We start from the raw sequence: 11659 nt of genomic DNA on the forward strand, positions 1-11659 counted from the left end.
CGGACATTGCTGGTACCCATTTTTTTGAAATACTCGTCAATTCTCTCATTCTAAGCACGAGGAGCCTGCTTCATCCCATAGAGGGCTTTTCTCAATCTCAGCACCTTCTTCTCATCACCTCTCTTTATATACCCAAGTGGTTGCTCGACGTACACCTCCTCCTTCAGCACTCCATTTAGAAATGTTGATTTCACATCCATCTGTAGAATCGGCCATTGGTTTTGAGCAACTAACGAGATTAGAAGTCGGATTGACTACATTCTAGTGATAGGAGCAAAACTTCATCAAAATCGATTCTCTCTTTTTGTCTATAGCCCTTCACCACAAGTCGAGCATTATAATGCTCAACCTCTCCTTCGACATTCATCTTTTTTTGTACACCCATTTTACTCCAATGGGTCGAGTTCCTTCAGGAAGGTCGGTTAGCTCCCAGGTTTCATTGCGTTCAATTGCCCCAATTTCTTCATCCATAGCCAATCTCCATTTCTCGTCTTGTACGGCTTTCTCAAAATTCAAATCTTCTGAGTCGGCGAGGAGACATACAATGTGGACTTCATTTGTAGTGTCATATATCTCCCGTAAACTTCTCATTCTGGGTTGTAGAGGCTCGGATTCATCTTTTGAAAACTCAGTGGTTGTTGATATTAGAGGCATAACAATCTCTAAACTTGTTTCTTCCTCAATCGGGTTACTCCAGTTCCATGTCATTGATTCCTCCACGTGAACATCTCGACTCACCACCAATTTCTTATTAATAGGATCAAACAATTTATATGCCTTAGATTTTTCATCATACCCGATAAATATGTACTTCTTGCTTCGATCTTCTAACTTTGTCCTGTGCTGACTTGGTACTTGCCCATAAGCCACACTACCGAATACCTTGAGATAAAAGACACTCGGCTTCATACCACTCCAAATCTCTTGAGGCGTCTTCTCTCCTAGTTTGGCATGTGGACATCTATTTTGCACATAGACTGCGCACTACACTGCCTCTACCTAAAATTGTTTCGGCATATTCTTTCCTTTCAACATAGATCGAACTATATCGAGAATAGTTCGGTTCTTTTATTCTGCTACACAATTTTGCTGCGGAGAATATGGAGCAGTCAAGAAACGCTTGATTTCATGTTCCTTGCATTATTTGTTGAACTCGTCAGAAGTGAACTCACCTCCTCTGTTAGATCGGACTGCTTTGATAACTTTGTTTGTTTCTTTCTCCACCATCACTTTAAATTTTTTAAGTTTTCAAACACTTCTGACTTCTCCTTCAGAAAATAAACCCACGTCTTTCTCGAAAAATCATCAATTAAAGAAAGAAAGTATCTCTTACCACTAAATGATTCTGGAGTTATTGGCCCACATAAATTAGTGTGAATCAGTCCGAGTTGCTCCTTTGCTATGTATTCAGAACTGCTTGGGGAAAGAAGTCCTCGCTTTCTTCCCGATCACACATTCTTCGCAGAACCTCTTTTCGAATATAATGTTAGGCAGTCCAAGTACCATCTCCTTTTTCACCAGCTCGTTTAACCCCCCGAAGTGAAGATGACCGAAGCGATAATGCCACTTCATGGCCTCATCCTCTAGATCAATTTGCATACATTTATCTTGAACTATTTTAAGCTCAAGTTTGTATATACAATTTTTCTTCATTTCTACCTGGGCAATGAGTCTCCCAAGTTTATCCTTCAGCTGCAGTTCTCGGTCCTTCATTATAGCCGAGTACCCTTTCAACATCAACTGTCCCATGCTCAGTAGGTTGCTTTTGAGATCAGGTACGTAGTAAACATCTTTGATCTCTCTGATCCTCCCATTTTTCTGTTGATACTTGATCGTTCCTCGACCTTTGACGACTACTTTTGAAGAATTGCCGAAAGAAATGGATCCGGACTCCACCTTTGAGAGTATTTTGAATAATATCTCGTCGCCGCACATGTGGTTACTTGCGCCAGTATCCAAGTACCAAAATGAGTTATCAGAACAACTTGGTTTGATCTCAGTTTCTGGAATTTTTGTCACCAACAACAACCCTTCATCTTCTTTCTCAGCAAAGAAGTTTATTGGTTCCTCCTTTTTCTTCTTGGATCTACAATCTTTGGAAATATGACACAACTTTCCGCAATTGTAGCATTTTATCGAGTAACAATCCTTGGAAACATGCCTATTCTTTCCACAGTTATAACACTCAATATTATTATTTGTGTTTGTCCGGCCACCCCGAGTTTGACCTCTTCCATGCCAATTCTGTTGGCCGACTTGCTCACTTCCTCGTCCTCCTCTTCCTCTACCACCTAGGCTTCTACCTCTTCCTCTGCCTCTGGTACTCTGAGCATAAAGCACATTCTCCTCTTTTATTGTTGCATTCGCCTGGAGAGCCTGTTCAAGAGACTCCCTTCTTGTTTTTCTTTCTCTGCTCATGCTCTTCCAAGGACCCAGCAAGCTCTTCAATGGTGAGCGTTGATAGATCCTTAGATTCCTCTATTGCGCACACAATATTTTCGAAACTATCTGTCAATGACCTCAGAATCTTTTCAACAACTCGGTTTGATGAAAGACTCTCACCATTCTAATTTAGTTTGTTCACCACGGTTTCCACTCGAGTAATGAACTCAGATACGCTTTCAGACTCTTTCATCCTCATGTTTTCCAGATCGCCCCTTAGGTTTTGAAGTCGGACTTGCTTCACCCGTTCGTCTCCTTTGTTTGCTATTTCGAGTGTATCCCATACCACTTTGGAAGATTTTGCGTCAGCTATCTTCTCAAAACCAGATTCGTCGACAGATCGGTATAGTAGATATAGAGCCTCCCTATCTTTAGCTCAAACAAACTTCAATGCGTTCAACTGAGCATTTGAATACCCATCTGTGTTCTCCGGTTCCTCATACCTAGTCTCAACAACATCCCAGTTATCTTGGGAACCGAAAAGGGCCTTCATCTGCATCTTTCAGTTGTCGTAGTTGACGCCTTTTGTCAACTTGGGTAGCGGGATGCCATTGGTTAAACCTTCCATTCCTCTCAAGTGTTTACACTCAACACACACCTCACAAGGCTCTCGATCGCTATTGTTTTTCTCTCTCGGACAACGCACACCGCGACGTTCTCTTTTGAGACTAACAGGTTTTCTCACGCTCACCTCACACACAATAGCTCTGATACCAATTTGTTGATAACAAGATGACAAAATATATATTTCTTATATCTCAATTAGATTTTTACAACTCTTTATAGGAAAGCATAGACTCTTCATATGCCTGACTCTTCAAATGACAAAACAAAATTATTATGCATATTAAATAGCTCTCACCCAAATCTCTTGGTTATCCCATTCATCCCTAGTTATTACTCTATTAAACATGAGAAAAACCAAATAACATATTAATTTAAGTTTATTCAACACCATTTTCAAAACGATTTGATACCACATAACCAGGATCGACGAAGAATCTAATAACAACGACTTCACGACTACTCAACAATTGTAGTTCTCCAAAAGTCTGAAGATAAAAAGGGGAAAATGAGGAATTTGACCTGCATACGCAGAATTGAAGCGAGATCCTTAACTGTTGGCATCTAGGCATTATTAAGAGGTATCGAGCAAAGTTAGAGAGAAGGGGGAGTGGAGAATCAGATTCCTCCATTGACAATTCAAAGCTTTGAGTGACCTTCGAGAGAGTGTATCTAGGTTAAGTATTAAGCTCGTGCATGGATTCTAAAAGCTTTTGAGGATTGTTTCGAAGTTGTTAAATCCACTAGTGAGGCTTCATTCTCCTTGTAACACTATGTTCTAATGAAATATACATTTGCTGAAAATTGAGTTCATACATGTTTTGTTTTGGCTATTTCGGTATTTGGTTGGTATGAGCATGTTCTATATGTTATTTATGAGCTGTCTATTGATCTGAAACTCTTCCATTCTCTTTATATCAAAATTGTCTAAATTGACGGAATCTTTAGCCGGGTACCTGATTTTGAGTTTCTTTTGAGTTGGATGATTACCATAAGTGTACTAGAGTGAATGACTATGGGTATGGGTGACTGATTATATCTTTAACATGATCTTGGAACTTGATCTTGGAACTTAATGATGTTCATCGAGTTTTAGTGAATATATATGATAGTAATGGTAACTGAATTTATCGGAATGTGGTAGTAGGAACATGTGGAGACAACATGATTGTTGGACTGGAAATAGTTGTATGTCCTTTGATTAATCTTTTTATTTTTGTTTTTCTTTTCAACCCTCAACCTTTTCTTTGGTTTATTTTGGCCCTAGTTTGTTTGGTCATATTACATTTCGTTGTAACTAACTGAGTTTGAATATGCTGAGATAATATATCCACAGTTGGATTCTCGCATAATGTATTGAGCACTGCTCGTTTATTTTTCTCTCATCTTCTCTCTTAAATATTTCTGGCGATTTTGTCTTCTCCGGTGAACAGATCGTGTCTTTTCTCATCTCTACAAATTTACGTATTAATTGGTATCAAAGTCGTCGTACTTTACTATGGTCGAAATTAGGCATCAATCAGACAATGAATCCATGTGTATGTATGTGGTGTCGATATCGCAAACTCTATAGAAATTCAAAAATGGATGGAGACTAATGTGAGAAAAATGATTGGGAGCGCGACTTTGGGGGAGCGACTCGTACAACAAAAGTGACCTCGTTGTTATACAAAAGTGACCTCGCTGTTATACAAAAGAGACCTCATTGTTATACAAAAGGGACGAGGTCTCTTTTATATAACAGCGATGTCACTTTCGTATAACAGCGAAGTCACTTTCGCTGTACGAGTCGCTCCCCCAAAATCGTGCTCCCTATCATTCCTCCTAATGTGGAATCGATTGTCTCGTGTCATGATGGTTCACATTTCCAAAAGGGCACGTTATCAATAAATTTGTAACTCAAACTAGAATTAATTTGTTGAACAGGTAGACAAGAAAAAGATAGAGAAATATATAGTCTTTTAAAGAAGAACAAAAAGAAAAACCAAGATCAAATATTCTATTATCAGAAGAAAAAGTAATGTGATTTACATAAAAAAAAATATATCCTTTAACCACTAGTAATTTATCTATTTATACTAAGTAGTTCAACTGACTAACTGAAATATACTAAGTGAAATTTATATACATGTAAAACATAGTCTTTTAATAAGGTCATTCATTAGGTATCATCTAGAGTTGAGCCGAAGAAAAATCTAGTTCTATCGTACCAGTTCGCTCAATACCTAATGTTTGTGAGATCGATTTAGAGGACATGACAATTCCCATTTCTTAAAAGCATTCTTGTAGGGTGAGCTTACTTTCTCTTTTTGTTTCACCAATGCTTTGGCCTCAATGTGATCTTTACTTGCCTCCTCCTTAACGCCGTATAAACGGATCTTCCAACCATTAAGTCTTGCCTTCATACATCTTTTTTTGATAGTCTAGGCTTACTGGACCAAATCTCTTCATACAATTCACGCCCAATACCATGTCACAACCTCCCAATTTAATTGTTCAAACAGTGCGCACAAATTCATAGTTTTGCATTCTCCATGCTAGATTATGGATACCACATGGGCTGTATAATACTCCTCCACCTATAATAGTTACCGATAGAGGCATAATTTCCCTTACATTGCAACCTAGTTGTCGAGTGGTTCCTTCATCAATGAACAAATGTGTACTACCACTATCAATCAGTATAGTAACATTTTCCTTCTTAAGTTCTCCCAATATTTTTAGCCTTGAATTGCTAGTAGTTCCATTGAGTGTCGGTAGTGAGAGTTCTCCTCCATCTGCTGTTAATTCCTCTTCATTGTCCCCAAACTTCAACCGTTCCTCTAATTCGTCATCAAGACTTTCAATATTAAATAGTTATCGATTAACACATATGTGACATGGGGTATATTTCTCATCACATTTGAAACAAAGACCTCGATGTTTTTTCTCGTATCAATGCCCAATTTACGTTTTTAGTTGATTGTTCCAAATTAGAGCCACCTCCTGTATTATCTGTCCAGGCTGGTTTTGGATGATTTATTATAATCAAATCTCCAATCATATGTCATGTGGTTTTGATATTCTTCGGCAATGGAGCTAAAAACCCAGTCTTCTTCATCGCTAACCTTATTGCTTTGTCCAAGGTTTCAGGGTTAATCTCACAGACCTCCAAGAAGCTTTAGATATAATATCTCTCACTCTAAGGTACGTTCTTGGCCATGACTAAAGATCACAATTCTCTCCACTAATCGATGTATTCCGTTAATGTTCTCGTCTATTTTATCTAGTGAAATTCAATAATAATACTTTGATGACCTATTTCTTGAAATGCTTGTAATACTTCATTGGTGAATGCATCCTAAGAGGAAATAATATGATACATCAAGTAATCTGTAACCCATATGTTAACTCTTCTTATAAAAAAATAAATCGTAAATCATGTAATTCACATTTTTGATGTCTTTGATTGTGAAGTTTCTAAAACACTGATTTGCCCTTCTAACCCATCTTCTATGATTCGTTCCAATAAACTTAACAAGCTAAATTCTAGGATTTTGTAAATATAAGTTCCCCGTCGACTGTAATCACATTAACTTTGATTCTTACACAACTTCTGGTTTATTAACTTGTGGTTAGTTGTTTATTAGGTTCACATCCGGTCTTCGAAATACTCCATCTCCAACCACGCTTCTACTCCCAACCGTAGACGATGACGAAGCTACTTTGATATTTCCCTAGTTTTTATTAATTGATGTGTTTCTTAACCCCAATTTTGCTTATAGATTTTCTATGAATTGTGATTGCATTATCTCTAGGTGTTTCTGTTGTTCTATTTCTTGTCGAAATGATACAAATTGTGACATTATCTTGGATTTAGTTAGTCGTTGTTGTTCTTAAAATTCTTGTTGTACCATATCAATTTTTCATGCAACTACTACTTCAATTCTGTTTTTCAGAGATGCTTCAAAGTTGTCAATACGTTCTTCCAGTTTGTGAATGCTTTCATCTGTAGCTTGTGATCTTGTCATTGTAGTCAACGAAAGTCTTTCCAAGGAATCATAGGCTTTGATACGAAATGTCGTGTCCCGATGGTTCACGTTTTCCAAAAGTGCACGTTATCAATAAATCTGTAACTTAAACTATAATTAATTTGTTGAACATGTAAAGAAGAAGAAAAAGAAAAAGAAATAGATAGTCTTGGTAAAGAATAACAACAAGAAGAAAATCAAGAGCAATTATTCTATTATTAGAAAAAAAAATAATGTGATTTACATCCAAAAATATATCCCCTAATTACTAGTAATCTATCTATTTATACTAAGGAGTTCCAACTGACTAACTAAAATCTAATAACTGTCTAACTGAAATATTCTATGTGAAATTGATATATAGGTAAAACAAAGCATTTTAATAAGGTAATTCATTAGGTATCATCTGGAGTTGAGCCGAAGAAGAATCGAGTTCTATCATACTAGTTCGCTCAATACCTAATGTTGGTGTGATCGATTTAGAGGGACATGATAAATTGCATAACAATTGCACATCTTATCCAGCTGTGAGATTCCAGACAGTCTTGATGATTCGACAAGATTGTCATGAGTGACACAGCTAGAAAAATGATAATACATTCCACCTAATCATTTGACGAAAGTTGATTTCCCCAAATTCGATGGAGTGGACGTGGAAGATTGGATTATCTCTGCTAAACAATTTTGTAGGGTTGATCGAACCACTAATGCAACTAAATTCAAGATTGTTCCCATTCACTTCTTTGGAGATGCTCAAACTTAGTACAGGTCATTTCTACAAACAAGAAATCAAAAAGTGGTGCTAAATTGGATGAACTTGAAGAAGTCTTTATTGCAACAATTTGGACCCTCGATATGTGATACACCTATTAGCCTCCTGATGAACCTGAAGCAAACTAAATCAGTCCACAAATATAACCTTAGGTATATGACCATTTCACAAAAACTAATTCATTAATTGTTTGTTACTTGAATGACCTAAGAAAAATCTCTAATTCAGTTAGATTTCTATACCCAAACTCTTTGATAACCAAAGTGCTGGAGGTAACTTATCGTTCTTTATTGAGTAGAAGAGGTCATTTATACAATCTGAGCCCTCCTCTCCTACCCACACCTAGCCAACCCAAAATCACATGGCCTAATTATTCTAAACCACACCAACTCAATCACCCATATTCTAATTATTTTAATCCTAATCCAATACAGACATATATGTAATACATGAACCTAAAAATCCTGTAAACACATGAAAAAATATTTATGTTACACATATCATAAAATATGGGATAGAAACTATATGTACAAAACCAAGTTATTCATGATTATGATAAACGAAATAGAATAATATGAGAACATGATACTTTGATTACTGAACCATTTAGCCCAATCAATCAATTACCCAAACCTATTAATTATGATCCTGTTATGAGAGCATTTTAGGGTTGGGTTTTCTAACCCTTAACAAGTCAACGGATTGTTTACAAAGTCGGCATGTTCGATTTCATTTTTAATAAGATGTGCAAACAATATATTTTAAATTTGGAATAAGTTGTTACACAACAGATGACAGTTCTTGTAGCAGTTGATTAAACTACATCAGTTATAACAGAATGGACAGAAACAGTTGGCCTTGCCAGTTGGTAGAGGCAGTTAGATTGTACTGCAGAAGGGTGAAATAATTCTGAAGGCAAGAGCTCTTAAATACCTACTGAACAGGAATGGAAACGACTACTGATTATTTGAAAACTCTTCAGGTAATCCTGATTATCTCTCTCTACTTATACTCTAATTATCTTCTAATTCAGTCTCATCTTCTTATCAATTATAGATCCTACAGTTATTCTCATTCTCTACTCATCTAAACCCTTATTTAAGGTACGGCCTAACCTAGACTATATAATGTATAAGTATAATTCTCATTATATCATTTGTTATTAGAGCAACCTTCTTGACATTATGGTGGAAATGCGAATGGAAGGAGAATTGAATGAGATTTGTAACTATAGTCAGGCGTAGGAAGAACGTTTATAAACGCAAGAAAATTGATTCGTTCAGATGGAGGAGATGATGACTTCAATGAACGATGCACTTAGACGACTAACTACAACGTCCGCTAGCAATAATCCAGAATCGAGAGGTAAAAGTGGCAGTGACTACGGAGGTGAACGCCAACCTAATCGCAAACGTGGCGAGGAAAGAAGACATCGGGGTGAACATCCTATAGAAAGGAAACCAAGTGGTTATATGTATCAACCACCGAAGAGACTGTCGAAAATGGATTTTCCAAATTTTAATAGTGAAGAGGTAGATGATTGGATATATGAAGTGGAGATGTTCTTTCAGGTGGATTACACACTGGAAGAATCAAAACCAAAATATGCTTGTGCACACTTAAAATGGCGAGTCTGATGTTGGTTCAGTTCACATCTACAATACATGTTACCAGGAAGAACTATGACTTGTCATAGGTTAAAGGCTTTGATACTAAAAGAGTTTGGCCCAAGTAAATTTGATGATCTGTTAGATAAATGGAAAGATCTTGAGTAGTCAGTATCGATTAAGGAAATTGGTAAGAAATACTTGGATGTCATCTACAAGTTACCACACCTTATAGAAGAATTCTATTAAAGGTTATTTAACTAGATTAAAAAAGGAGACTGCAAATCCAATCATAATTCAAAAATTGGGGTCATTATTGGAGGCTATAAGAATGGCTAAACTATAAGAGATGACAAATATTAAAATGTAAAATGAAGTGTGTGATTCGTTGGTACTAAGGAGATATCTAGCTAATAAAGGGAGTCCTCTACTACATAATCCTAAGCAACCTACATTTGACAGCATAATCAATTACTTGGGAGGCTATAGTCGATCATGTACAAGTACTTCTACTAGTGCTGTTAATAATGGGGCATTACCGAAACCAAAGGTCATTAATCAGAGTTCTCGAAGGTTTAATATCGACTGGAAAACTCTAGATGAGAGAAGAAAGAAGAATCAATGTTTCTATTGTGAAGAAAAGTGTGAATATGGGCATAGATGTAAGTCTGGGCCTATAGTTATGAGTATTGAATTGATAGAAACTGAAAGTCAAATACATGACATCGATGGAATAGAGACAAAAGAAATAGCAGAAGAAGCATTGGTAGTGAGCCTAGAAGGAGCTACCAAATTTGGGACAATAAAGATCAAATGCAATGTGGGTAAGAACAAAGTATATATGTTGGTAGATTCAGGAAGCACACATAATTTTGTGAATCTCAGGGAAATTCGAGGGACTGAGCTTGTTAAATCTCCTACACCACCGTTAACTATGACAATGGTGAACATACATCAATTAATAAGTAGAAGTGAATGACGGGGCCTGAAATGGTCTTCCCAGGGTGTGGATTTTATTGTTAATACAAATTGATGTCCATACTAAAATATGATATCATTTTGGGAATCGAATGGCTTTCTACTTTGGTAACTTAAACTGGGATTTTAATGGGTTGGTAATGTCATTTCAACAATCAGGAAGAATGGTGAATTTACAAGGTCATACTACCAAGGAAGTGGAAATGCTATAGGACAGAACCTTGGGAACTACAATCAGAAAATGAACAAATGTGGCTATGCTATGTATCAAAAGTCAAGAAGATAATGTTACATAATTGTTTTCATTTCTGGCTTCTTTATCCGAGACAGATATGGAGAACCAGATAAGGATCTGCTTTATGAGTTTAGCGATTTGTTTCAAGAGCCAACCGGTCTACCTCTTAATAGAAACTATGATCACCGAACTTGTTTGAAGGAATGAGCGCAAACCGTCAACTTGAGACCTTAAAGTACAAATCTTTTATTTAAAACTGATGAAAATTTTGATATTGTAGAGCAAGATCCCTATTTTGAAAGTCTCAGGGTAATGCATTTGCTGCCATATTCTCCTTACCCTTTTTATATTGTACTGAAAATCTGAATCCTACCAATTTATATAACAACTTCTCTTGACTCGGGTGTTTAAATTTTTGCTTAAATAGATGTTTAAGAGATTCGTGATTAGTTTTAATCACGAATGGTTTAAACTATAAGTAACTCCTTCATTTCTTAATCGCGTGTAACACTACCAACATCTCTCGTTCATATGTTGATGAGGCTTGAAGTCTTGTGTTATTATGAAAACTATACGTATACAATATGTAATTTAGGGTTGACAATACCTTAGTAACTGCCGATAAGATGAGAGATTAGAGGAGTAGAGAATGAGAATAATTGCAGAGCAATTGATAGGAAGAAGAGATTGAATTAGAAGAAGAGATTAGAAGAGATGCAGAATGAGAATAGGAAGAGTTAATCAGGATTACCTGAAGAGTAAATTCATCAGTCGTGATTTCTATTCCAGTTCAGCAAGTATTTAAGACAGAATCATTCACCCCTTTACATGACTCTCTAACTTCCTTTGCCAGCTGGCAAGGCCAGCTGTTACTACTCTTCTGTTATAACTAATGCAGTTACTCAACTGCTACAAGAACTTTCATATGCTGTGTAACAGCTTATTCCAGACTAAAACCCTGCTGTGTGAATACAGCTTATTAACAACGAAATTACCGAAATTACCGAACCTGCCGACTTATTAAGGGTTAGAAAACCTAACCCTAAAATCC

This window comes from Impatiens glandulifera, chromosome 1 (assembly GCF_907164915.1).
Source record: "Impatiens glandulifera chromosome 1, dImpGla2.1, whole genome shotgun sequence".
Lineage (NCBI taxonomy): Eukaryota > Viridiplantae > Streptophyta > Magnoliopsida > Ericales > Balsaminaceae > Impatiens > Impatiens glandulifera.